Source organism: Symphalangus syndactylus, chromosome 4 (assembly GCF_028878055.3).
Source record: "Symphalangus syndactylus isolate Jambi chromosome 4, NHGRI_mSymSyn1-v2.1_pri, whole genome shotgun sequence".
In the NCBI taxonomy this organism is placed as follows: domain Eukaryota; kingdom Metazoa; phylum Chordata; class Mammalia; order Primates; family Hylobatidae; genus Symphalangus; species Symphalangus syndactylus.
Genome location: NC_072426.2, coordinates 60,391,876 through 60,405,356, shown reverse-complemented (window position 1 = coordinate 60,405,356; position 13,481 = coordinate 60,391,876). Strand labels below are relative to the sequence as shown.

The 13,481-nt window shown below is 35.0% G+C and overlaps 1 protein-coding gene across 40 annotated transcripts in view; it reads right to left on the bottom strand.

The window, feature by feature from the left end:
• Window positions 1–13,481, bottom strand: part of CAMK2D (calcium/calmodulin dependent protein kinase II delta) — a 319,411-nt gene that overhangs the window by 163,483 nt on the left and 142,447 nt on the right. The window lies entirely within an intron of this gene.

Below are 13,481 nucleotides of genomic sequence, written 5' to 3'. Positions count from 1 at the left end.
TTATTTTAGCCTTTGATACATCCGTGTCTTTTACAACATAGCTTGGGTTCAGATAGACCTAAGGTTTGGGTTCTGGTAATGAAAATTGGTAACTACGTGATCTTAAAAAAAAACTGCTTAACTTGTAATGATACTAGTACCTATGCTTTATAAAATGGTTGAGATTAGATGAGATAAAAATAAATCCACAAATTTTCAGGTGAATACTAAACAAATGTTAAGGATCATTATAATATATATCCACATACTCAAAGTCACCAGGTTCTGGCAATTCTTTCACTTCCTTGCCATTCCCTTTGCTATCACCTTAGTCCAAGTCCTCACCAACTCATGCTTGGTCACTACAATAGACAGTAAGAGGAATGATTCCAAGTCTAGGAAATGGTTTCCCTGTGTTCTCCTTTTTGTCCAAGAAGTTCTAGGTGGCACTCCCTGGCCAACCTGGTAAAACACAGATTTGTTATGTTACTTATTCACTCAGGTCACCCAAATCCATTTACCAAGTCATTAGCCCAAAATGTACAGCTTGAACTTTTGCTAAAATAATCTACTAGTTTCTCAAATTAATACCACTTTAAAATTTTCAATGAGCTAGACTTTAACTGATAACGCTAAACTAAATCACACATGTAGAATTACGTACCGCTGTATCTGCTATTTATTTGTTCATAAGCCCCACACCTTGTCCCAGTTATCCTTCATAGATAGTGAATTCCTTTTTTTGTTGTTGTTGTTTATTTATATTTTACTTTTATTTTAGCTTTAGGTGTGCATGTGCAGGTCTGCCACATAAGTAAACTCATGCCACGGGGGGTTGATGTACAGATTACTTTGTCCCCCAGGTACCAAGCCCAGTACCCAATAGTTATTTTTTCTGCTCCTCTCCCTTCTCCCACCTTCCAACCTCTGGTAGCCCCAGTGAATTCTTCCTATGTATCCAAATCACTTGAAGTGGTGGCTTGATCTTCACTGGGAGCAAAAGAAGGCAGGGAAAGCAACAAAGTTTTAGGACACAACTGCTTTTACAAAAGTCACCACAAAATAATAATGATTTTCTACTACAACCTCTTATGTTTCCCATGCACTGATGATCACCACATGGAAAATGTGAATTTATAAGAACATTTAGGTTATCACACAAACTAAAATTATTTACACAAGGAGACTGTAGTACTCATTCAATACCCAAGCTCATAGACTTAACATAATCTCTGTGCTTTATCATCTAATTCCATCCCCTTTGGATCTCATTCCTGGCCTCCTATTAAAATATTTTCCGAATCCCTCTCTAGATAGATTATAGTTTGTAAAATACGAATTTTCTATTGTTATTAATGTGAGGAGAAGGCCTATACTGTAGGCAACTGGGAATGCAGCCAACAGTTCAGTCTCAGACCCTCTACTTAGCTCTTGAGTGCATGAAATGTAAGCACACTGCAGTCCCCCCTGCCCTGCCACGCTTATCTTACTTGTCACAGTGTCACCCTTGAGGTCATTCATGCATCATATTTTATCTTTATTTACTATCTTTAATACCTTTCCCTTCTTCAGTATATAGAGTCTCATCACCAATACTCCCAAACAGGAACCATATTTTATAAGTCTTGCATCCCACGCAGAGATCTGGCACATAGTAGATGGTCTTTCATCAAATTGTTTTTGAGCATTTACTATAGAAGGTTTTGGGATGGAAATTTTCACCAAAGATAGCTATATATATGTTATATATACACATAATACACACATACGTATATAAATAAAATAAAACGATGGCTACATAAGCAATTCTTCCATCACTTTAATGGTGTGAAAGGTATTCTTCACGTTGCCAATATCAGAGATGCCTGCTAGCTCTGCTTAAACTTATGCTGCTGAACAATATAAAGAGTTTGGTTTGATGGTGCATCTTCTAATGATCATTTAGTACAGTAAAGAAAGCTGGGCCATGGATGATAGCTCACTGGCTTCTTGAATGACACAGTTTCAGAGATATCTCACTTAGCAGCTATAATACAGTATGTATTCAAATGAACTTAAATAATGGCATGGCTTCTTAAAGAACTCATACAATTATTCTGGAAAATAAGATGGGTTCCCATGTTATCAAAGTTAAACTGAAAAGTACAGTCTACAATGTGTCCAGGAGGAAATCACCATTACTTTCTTCCACTGTCTGAAGGTAAAAGCCTTAGGTGCAGGTAGGATCTCAGGTGTCCAGATCAAAGAGGTGTACAGCTCAACAGAGGAGAATATTTCAGGTACAACTGGAGAAGTAGTAATAATTTCTGTCTATCCTGGGAATAACATTTTTTTAGAATTATTTCTATTCGCTTATTAATACTAATTAATGCTAAATATCATCATTCAGAAATTAATTATTTTTTGAACAAGTCAGGAGTTGTTCAGATGGAAACATGATAATCAAACATATGATACAAAAGCACTTAACCAGCTAACATGTGATAAGGGTTTGAGACAAATCATTCAGCCAAGTTTACTTCTTTTGCATCACACAATTCCAAAATAATCCCTAATATGTCTAACCAGCCATTTGACCACGCGAGATTATGAATAAATGTGTTATTCATATCACATATTCAGCATCATGTTTACTTGGGATTAATATATACATATTTCCTTCCTTCCTTTATTCCTTCCTTCCTATGTCTCTCCCTACTTCCTTCCACTCTCTTATTTTAAATAATGAACTGAAAAAACAGAATTACATGAAATTGTCATGATTTTCACTTACTGTATTAACAAAAGTAGATACTATAGTCTTCACAGAGACATTCCACATGTTCACAATTACTGTGAGGATGGGTTTGTTTCCTTTAAAAGTGTTTAACTCTTCAACTATTATTCTCAGAGTTGATGGTATGTCTAAATGGTCTGAAAGATAGTGTTTTAGTTGTAGACATCATCTATTTCTCTTCAAGCCTTTTCTGTTGGTCAAAAGTATCCTTCATTTCCTATTTTTTTTTCCTTTTTAACGGTTTCTCAAGGATTGAAAATCATGTTTACTTTTACAAAATGTTACATTAATTATTCCCTATAAATAACTGTCAATTCATTTTCACACCAAAGGAACAACACAACATTCTGTTCGTCACAGCTGTTAGCTCAAGACTGACGGCATGGCTGGCCTTGACAGTACTGCAGATGCTGCATTTTGAAGCATACTGCACCTCGTTCTTTCTATGACTGCTCTGTTATTGCCATAAGCTGCACATATGAGTGGACGCAATTAGCCTAATTACAGTTGTCCCTATGATGTTTTTAGAGAGAAATTCTAAAAAAGAGAATGAGAAAAACATTTGAGAAAACAGGTTATAATACATTTTGGCAGTCATTCTTTTTGAAGTTTGCTCAAAGGTAAAATTACATATATGAATAAATGAATTTTCACAACCTGAAACAGCACAACAGTTCTCATCAAATTTTAAATTCTGGAACTTTAAGTATGGAATTTATAAGAGGGATAAAAGTGCCTCTGAGGCTAAAAATAGTTCCAAAGGTTAGCTGACCCATGGCCTAATTCTTTTCGTTTCTCTCCTGCATGTATTACCACATTTGAATGATTGCAGGATCGCTGCTTTCTCTTCCTGTCTTGTGTTCTTGCATTATTCCATTGCAGTTTCTAGATAAATATTAGCTCCATAAGGAAGGGGTCAAATAGATCATGGTCCTTGTATGATCTGAGAAATTTTAATTAAATATGATAGAAGTTTTCTATTTAATTCCTCATTTCACTTAAGGGGTTAAAAGATATAATAAAACTTATGTTCTTACTGTCAGGCACAATGCAAATAATTTTTGCAAGAGTTATTTTATTTAATATATGCAAGCACCACAAGGACACTTTGCCATAAGCTTTTACAAATGAACGTTCACAGGCTTAGAGGTATGGAGGAAACTTCCAGGTTAACAGCAAGTAACTGGCCTGGCTAGGACCAAAATGTAGAGTTGGATGATTCCAAAGACCTTGTTCTTACCGAGAATACTACGTGGGCTCCCTAAAACCTTTCTATCAACAAACTACTTGCCAAATACCTGGTGGCATATGAACTGGTTTGTCAGGGTAAAATAATATTCAAAAAAATTCAAAAGAGAAGAAATAAAAAAACTATCATGGTGACTAGAGAAAGAAAAGTAGTAACAAGTAAGTAACAGACAATTTCCACAGAAAAAGAAAACCATTTTGACTGTAGGTTTAAAATGTAATGCTATAATTTTGAGGATACAGAGGTAGCTAGATGATATCTATGATACGAAGCTACATTGTCTCTCTATACAGTTGCTAAAGCCCCAGAAAATTGTTATTTTTCCACTTCAAATTAGGAATATGAGAATTGCCAGTGACTCAGCTGTTTTATCTGATAGAACATTTAATGTACCAAAAATGCTAGCAAGTTGAAAAACCTGAAAGCTTACCCAACATACAAAATATCATAAATTTAAATTATTTTCATTTCCAAAAATTAACTTTCACATCATGGACATTATGATAACATGGACAAAAAGGTGTGTGTGTGTGTGTGTGTGTGTGTGAGAGAGAGAGAGAGAGAGAGAGACGAAGTGGAAATGAATGGGCAAGGGAGAAGAGGGAAAAGAGTAGGAAAATTAACTCCAAGTAGAAGCTGTGTCAACAGTGATTAGGTACATCTTATCCATTTTGATGACACATTAGAAACACTTCTGTCAAAAGAAAAGGAATATATTATTTTATTGAGACTTAATATCTTTCATAAAAGGCTGACAGGATACAAAGTCAATGTTTTCCATTTCAGTACTACTTCCTTCCTCCTCCATTTCTTAACAGTACTCCCCCGCACAAAATAAAACCAAGGTTGTTAATTATAATTTTATGAAATTATTTATATAAAATATTATTTGGTTCAAATTATACTGATTCTTATTCTGCCATACAACCCAAACTCACTATCTGTTGCTCTTCACTAAAATTTATTATGGAGATGAGGCAGTCAATTACATTGGTGGACCCCAGTGGACTATGTCTATCATTATTCATGTCCTTGTGCAGTCCCCTCCCACATTACCTCTGGGCTTGGCTATGTGATTTGCTTTGAGTGAGTAGCACGTGTGATGCAAGCAAAACCTTAATAAGTTTTCTACATTGGAGCTGTAATCTTGGAAACCACTTGCTGTGCTAAAAGAAAAGATCAGGTTAGATTGGAAGACAAGAGGCCACATGAAGAGAAACCCCCGAGGATAAGAGATAATTTTGACATTCTATTACTAGCACAGCTCACAGCTGAACGAAACTGCATGAATGACCTCAGCTACACCATGTGAGTAATTCTATGAGCTGACTGAATCCAGTCAACTCATAGAATTATCACAAATAATAAACTGATGTTATTTTAAGCCACTAAATCTGGGATGGGGATTGTTACCTAACAATAGATAAATAAACAGAAAAGACTTAATCTGAAATGTGTGATTGACCACATTGTCCTCAAATAAGTCTTTCAATATCATAAGCAAATTTAGCAGAATAAAAGAATGAGTTTGACCTCAGAAAGTAAGAAAGAATTAGTAAAAATTCTAAAACTGAGCATGGTAGGGCAATGCTGCCATATTATCATGATACTAATAGAGTAATTCATACAGAATGATTGTATTATATCCTCATAATCATTGTTTGTCAGCTCTGAGTAACAGTTCTGGTTATTAATGAGGCAGAATTTGCATTTTTAGCTTTGCTGTGTTGCAAAGACTGAGGTAGTTGGATTTGGTTCACATACTGGGATGCAAAAATGGCAGCTTGTAAGTCAGATCCTTTTTATATTCCTATCAGTAGTTAATTATAATTCACAGCTAAAACAAGCACTAGCCAAGTTAGGCCATCCAACACTCCAAGTCTACCCCAAAAGAGGGAAGCCAACATTAAGTTCATTTGTAAATTAAAAATAATAAATATATACATACATTTATTAATTTTATATCTATATACACTTTTTACAATATTATATTAAAAATGTAAAAACACACACACACTAGTATTAGAACATTTTAACAGTCAAATTACACCACTCTGGAGAGAAATTTCAGCTCAACCATTATTCTCCTGGCTTTATTTATGACAAAGCTGCTCATTTCTAGAGAGAAAACTTTTCAAATAGAAAACACAAAAGCACTGAAAACTAAGTTGAAAATCAAACTAACACTTCTAGAAAAGTGAAGCCAAATCTCTCTATGTGGTTTTTTAAAAAGTATTTCCTATAACACAAATAATAGTTAATAAAATGACACCACTTGATTTTTATTTTCCCAGTATAAAATATATTAACTTGAGTACATTAGAAAAAATATATGTTGTTTTTTTGAAATAGAGATGTTCATTTTTAAAACACTGAATAGAAATATAGACAGATATAGATACATATTCATTTTTATGTTGTTATTCAGGTCAACAGTCCTATATAGCATTTATACTTTGTCTTTTTTTACTTGTTTTAACATGAAACTTTAACATTTGAGCATAAAAAATTGGGAGTTTGATTAGCTGGTTAAGGCAAACAAATGAACTGGTCAGGCTTAGAAGCCATAATCTGTTTTAATTTTAGCTATTTGAACACATAAAGTTACATAAGGGATATGTATTTTTGAAAACCTATTTAGCAATATGCCCCATTTATAAATGCCAAATAAGTAATTATTCATTACTCAAAAGTTAAAATTAACTTCTATATAAGAAATTGAAAAATTATAGTAAAATTTTAGATATTCTTCCTGTAATGACAAAAAAATCTACCTTGTAAACTTAATATCAACTAACATTATATTTCAAAGCAATTCACTGTTTACATGTAAGAATAGGAATGAATATTAATTACTTTTTAAAATAATCAAATGTAATTATTATATGAAAACTTCATAGGGAATGCCATCCATATTAGTTCAAAAACTATTCTAAAAGTACACAAAGAAAGTTACTGGATCCCAAGATAAGTCCTGAAGGTCAAAGCATATCAACTCTGGTGACTATGGTCTCCATTCTTATTCCCGAATCCTCACCCCACTCCTGATTCAATTAAAAGCCAAGTTTAGATTATCTTCAATATCTATAGGATCAGATTAGTAAAATAGCATTCAGTACTGACTAGAAGAAATCATTATGCCTTTTATAAGCCAGCACTAATTAGAAGCCTAGATAATCCAACTGGGTTTCTGATGGGTCAAAATAGTTATTACCTGGGAGAATTTCAACCTGGGAAGAAATTAGAAAGTGGGAGATATGATTAGTAACTGTTGACTGTATGGGTATCAGCCACATCTATCACATGACACTACAAACAGCATGAAAGAACAATCAGTTCTTTTGCTTGAAAGAAAAAAGTCATCAATGGCTAAATATAGAAGCTCAGAGAAGATTAAAACAATATAAAAGTAAATAGGTAATTCATGTAACACTCTGTCCTGCTCATTTTTAATAAAAACATAAATTTAAGGGGAAAGTAAATAATAGATTTAGTAATATCTGGAAACATTCTTTGTTTTCTTTGAAAAATAATTTGAGATTATCTTGTTGTATATTTTAATTGAATAATTCCATTTTGCTTATTTTGTTTTCTAAAAAAGTAATTTCATTTCTTGGAAAAGCTGACACTCATTTCAAGAGTACTGAAACAATACTCATTTATATAGAAAAATCTTCCCTCTCTAAATTTTGCATTAATATCATTTGTTTAATGAATTTTGATTGGTGATTCCAACTTTCCTTTCTTCTTGCCTTATTTTTGTTATTCTATCTTCCATTATGTATGGCAAGTTAGTCAGTGATCTTTCATCAATATCCTTAGCCATTAGGAATATTAAAAAAGGGCCGGGTGCGGTGGCTCATGCCTGTAATCCCAGTATTTTGGGAGGCTGAGGCAGGTGGATCAGGAGGCTGGTCAGGAGTTTGAGACCAGCCTGGGCAACATGGTGAGACCCTGTCTCCATTACAAAAAATTAGCTGGGTGTAGTAACGCATGCCTGTAGTCCCAGCTACTCATGAGGCTGAGGCAGGTGAATCGCTTGAACCAGGGTGGCGGAGGTTGTGGTGAGTTGAGAAATCACCACTGTACTCCAGACTGAGCAACAGTGCGATACCCTGTCTTAAAAAAAAAAAAAAAAAAAATTAAAAAAGAAGAGAGACGTCTGTCTTGGTCTATCTTACTGTACTCTCTGAACCTTATCAGAAATTTTGATGAGTATGGGAGAAGTAAGGGAAGACAGACAATATATGGAAAAGTAAAGGTATTCCAGAGAAGGTGCATCCCTTGCTGATGAAGAGTTGTTACTTCTGTAAGGAAAAATAGAACAATTGTTTTTTGTTCTTAATTTGAAATGAGGTCTTGCTATGTTGCTGAGGCTGGCCTCTTAAATGCCTGGTTCAAGCAATCTTCCTACCTCAGCCTCCAGGATAGCTGGGATTACACAAACACCACCATTCCTGGCTAGAAGAAACAATTTTTAAAGAAGATTAAAAATAACAAGAATAAAATCAAACATGCTGAAGTATATTTCACATTAAAGTAACTATTGCTTTGTGAAACTTTTGCTTGGGTCATACACACACACATACACACACACACCACACACAGACACAGACATATATATAATATATATATATATAATATATAAATATATATATAATATATATATTATATAATATATATATATTATATATATAATATATATATAAAATATACACTGGGCCATGACATAAAACATTTTTTATACTCTAGGTCACAGTAAGTAATACTTGATAAGCACTGGATTAGATGATCCTTTAAGAAGATCCTATAAGATCCTTTCTAAGTTTTTACATTTCTACATTCCTGGATGATTATGGCTAAAAAATAGTATAGGAAATAAACAATACAGTTATTATCAATACAAAGCTAAATACGATTCTCTAAGTGTAAGAGTTTTACCTCTTCAACACTCTAACAAGTTAAAGTTTAAAACTTTAACTTCATTTTATTTTGGAATTGTTTTTAATGAATAACTAGAGAGAAAACATAGAACATTTATCTTGCCAAATTAAAAATATGCTCTTCAAAAAATTAACTGAGCAGATGAGCTGCTTTTATAACACTAGCCCCCGGAGAATAGTAAATGGAAAATCTTATTAGATCATCTTCTCTTTGTAACTTACTACCATATTATATTAACACTTGCAACTGTATTTTCCCTAGAGACTCACTAGCCCAAATGCTCTCATCTTTCAGTTCCTTTTTTGAAAATTCATTTATTGCATTTTTCCAAAGTTGATATGTCCTATAAGCAGGAAATCTTTGAGTTTAAAATCTTAATACATGTTAAGAAATGCAATGTAACTGGCTTGTAGACATATTGTACTATAATATTACATTATCCAATAACATTTGCCTCTATATATCTATTTTTATGATGAAAGCACTTAAAATATCAGTTTATTTCTCCTGGATAACATATGCAAAAGAAGTACATGAAAAATACATTCTGTAATCTTAGGCTCACAATCTGGGAAAAACATGGGAGTTATTTATGAACTTGCTCATGAATTAGATGCCATTGGAATAATGAAGAATACTAGTAAATATAGCTGCAGGCACCAGTCTGCATCTAACAGGCACCTAATATATTTTTATCTAAGCCTTCGAGAGAACAATTAGTTCAGCCTAGGTCAATGATGTTTCTAAAGTAAAGAATAATTATCTATTTATCATGAAATCAAGGAAGTTATAATGAATGTCAGACATCTCAAATGTGTGGTGCATTTGCTTGTCTCACTTATCTCATAGACATCTCAAACCAAACAAGCTCAAAGAACTTGTGATATTCTCCCCAAAACCTGCTTCATCCATGGTCTTCCAACTTTCCAGTTGCTCATAAAAACCCCAACGTAATTCTTGACCCTTTCTGTGAAAGCAAAATCTAATCTGAAAGCAAATCCTTCTAAATATAATAGGGCGAGATGGAATATACATACATATATAGAGAAAATCTGACCACTTTTCATCTCCTCTACTGTTACAAGCCTGATCTATGGCAAGTCCAGTAGCCTCCTATCTCATTTCTATGTTTCTACCCTGCCCTCTCACTGTCTTTACCATAGCAGCCAGAACAATCCTGTTAAAACTTAAATCTGATTATTGTCCTTAGGTTCAGAATCTTCCAATGGCTCTCCACTTACTGTCTCTGAGTAAGAGCCCAAATTCCATTCATGGCCTAAAAGGTCCCTTGCTCCCCTACCCTCATTATCCCCCTAACCTCTCCTACTACTCGTCCCTGGCCCACTGTGCTCCAACGTCATTGGCATCCTTGCTGCTTCTGGAGAACTCCTGGCAAGCTCCTGTCTCAGAGCCTTTGCACTTGATGTTTCCTCTGCCTGGAATTCTTTCCCCTGATATTCACATGGCTCAAGGCCTCATCCGTTTTAAGTCCCTAAGCAGCTTTTCAGAGTATTCATTTTTGTAAATAAAGATTTTTTTTTTTGGAACATAGCCACATCAATTTGTTTATGTATTATCTATGTTGGTACAAAGCTAGGACTGCATTGTTTAATAATTGCAACAAAGACATGTCTAGAAAACTGAAAATACAAACCCCTTTACAGAAAAAGCCTGTTGACCACTGGAGTAGAGGGTAAGATTGCTGAAAGAGAGAATATAGGTGCTGAGAGGCCAGAGTTTGGCATGCGTAATCTATGTGGCTAACTAAAGCCATTAAGAATGATGGCGGAAGTGGAAAGGAGAGAACGTAGTAAGTCAGTTACTATATAATACAACAAATGATGGGAATTACCAAGAAAATGATAGAAAACTGCTGCACTAAGAATGCTGGATGTTATAATCTAAGAAAGTGTTTCTCAGAGATAGGGTTGGGTAAGGATGGAGGTAGGGGATATTGAGGGAGGAGGTGTTAACTATGGTCTTATAAAAGCAGTGAAGAGCAAGAAAACACCTGTCCATCCCCTGGTTCTGTGGTATGTAGAGGCCCAAGAAAACAGCCCAGCCAACACCTCCAGGTGCTGCAGATAAAGCAGCTCACTCAAGAGTCAGACTGCAGTCAGCACAAGAAGAAATGAACAGAGATTACTAGACAACAGGGGGCAGTTTGCAAATATTATACCAGATTTATTACTGTACAATTAAAGGGAAAAAGAAGACTAACGAAAAGTGTGAAAAGTTGGCAACTTTCTCACAGTCTAGGCATTAACCCAACAGTTACTAAAATTGCTTAAGATTCAAACTTGGTAAACTTTCATATTTTTTTATGAAAGTTTTTTTTTTTTTTTTTTTGAGACAGTCTCACTCTGTCACCAGGCTGGAGTGCCGTGGCATGATCTTGACTCACTGCAACCTCCGTCTCCCAGGTTTAAGCAATTCTCCTCTCTCTCAGCCTCCTGAGTAGCTGGAACTACAGGCATGCACCTACATGCCCAGCTAATTTTTCTATTTTTAGTAGAGACAGGATTTCACCATGTTAGCCAGGATGGTCTCGATCTCTTGACCTTGTGATCCACCTGCCTTGGCCTCCCAAAGTGCTGGGATTACAGGCGTAAGCCACCACACCCAGCTAGAAGAGATATTTTTAAGTAAATTATGTTTTTATGAACCAAATTTAAGAAATATAATTTTTGGTATTTTATTACTATTATATTTCCAAAGGTTCTAAATCTTATTAAAGTGTGATTTTGATTTTACATATTTTTTATTTTTTTGAGACAGAGTCTTGCTCTGTTACCCAGGCTGGAGTGCAGTGGTATGATCAAGGCTCACTGCAGACTCCAACTCCTGGGCTCAAGTCATCTTCCCATCTCAGCCTTCCAGTTACAAGAGGCACGCACCACCACATCTGGATAATTTTTTGTTTTTGTAGAGATGAGGTCTTACTATGTTGTCCCGGCTTGTGATTTTAAGTGTTTATGCATATGTCCTGTATTTATAGCATCTGAATTATTTAGAGAACAATCAATAGTTACTCTGATTTTATTCACTCATTATATAAAGATATTATATCTTCATACTTGGTCTGAATATGCATTTTAATTAAGTTTTCTTTCTAGTTCTTATATGCCAGATGAAATACTGTAAAAAATGAATAAAGAAGATACATTTTAAATTTGTTCTCAATAAAAACACCTATATGACATTAATTCTTTTTTTGATGAAAATTGGTTTTGCCACCTCTATTCTTTTTTTTTTTTTTTTTTTTTTTTTTTTCTTTTTTTTTTGAGACGGAGTCTCGCTCTGTCGCCCAGGCTGGAGTGCAGTGGCGCAGTCTCGGCTCACTGCAAGCTCCGCCTCCCGGGTTCACGCCATTCTCCTGCCTCAGCCTCTCCGAGTAGCTGGGACTACAGGCGCCCGCCACCACGCCCGGCTAATTTTTTTTTGTATTTTTAGTAGAGACGGGGTTTCACCGTGGTCTCGATCTCCTGACCTCGTGATCCGCCCGCCTCGGCCTCCCAAAGTGCTGGGATTACAAGCGTGAGCCACCGCGCCTGGCCAGCCACCTCTATTCTTAAGCAAACTATTTTGTCAAACTGTCCTTCAACCCTGAACAAAAAAACATTAATAGAAAATATGTTCCAAGATTCTTGGAAAATATATTTAAGTTTATAATCTTGACTGGAGTCTTCATTCAGAGATTCTAAGCCAATGGGATAAATGAGTAGCTTTATGAATAGTTGTACCTAAGATTTTTAAGAAGACAGAGCACAGTATTACAAGAAATAAGGTTCTAGGGGGTGTTCATTCTTTCAGTCACTCAGCAAATTTTCTTGAAGGTTGTTTGCTGGGGATATAACTGTGAACAAATCAAGGAATGGTGATCTCAGCACTCATACAGTCACTAAGATGAAATCCTCTCACTAATTTTGTAATTCTGTATTCTGGATTATTGGCTTTGCAGCTAAGGCATATCCCGCAAAGCATGTTTCATTTTACAGTCTTCTCATTATCCATGCCCAGGGAAGCACAAGAACACAATATAACTATGCCGCAAACAAATCTAACTAGTGATAGGTTTTACCTAAATGAACTACGAAATGTCTTCACCTATATGGGACTACTAAATCAATAGTCTTTATCCACTGACAAACTGATTTCATCAAACAACAGACTTTTCTGATTTTTTTTTTTTCCAATATTAACCTGCTATTGAGAAAGTTTAACAAATTGTTTAACCTGAAAGACAAATTTCCTGGTAAATAACCATTTAACATCCCCTGTGCCTTTGCCTCAAATCCATTACCAACAAGGCAGTAATCCTTTCAAAATGCAAATCTGATTATATCACATTTGACTAGTTTAAAATTTGTCAGCCCTTCCTATTAATTTTACGTTGAGGACCAAACTTCTTAACATGACCCATTTATCATGTATCATCCAAACTGGGACACTCTGAGAGTGAAAGAGAGTGATTAATTTTTATACCAGTAAACCAGGACAGCCCCTAGAAAAGAGGTTAGTGTGGCTATCCCA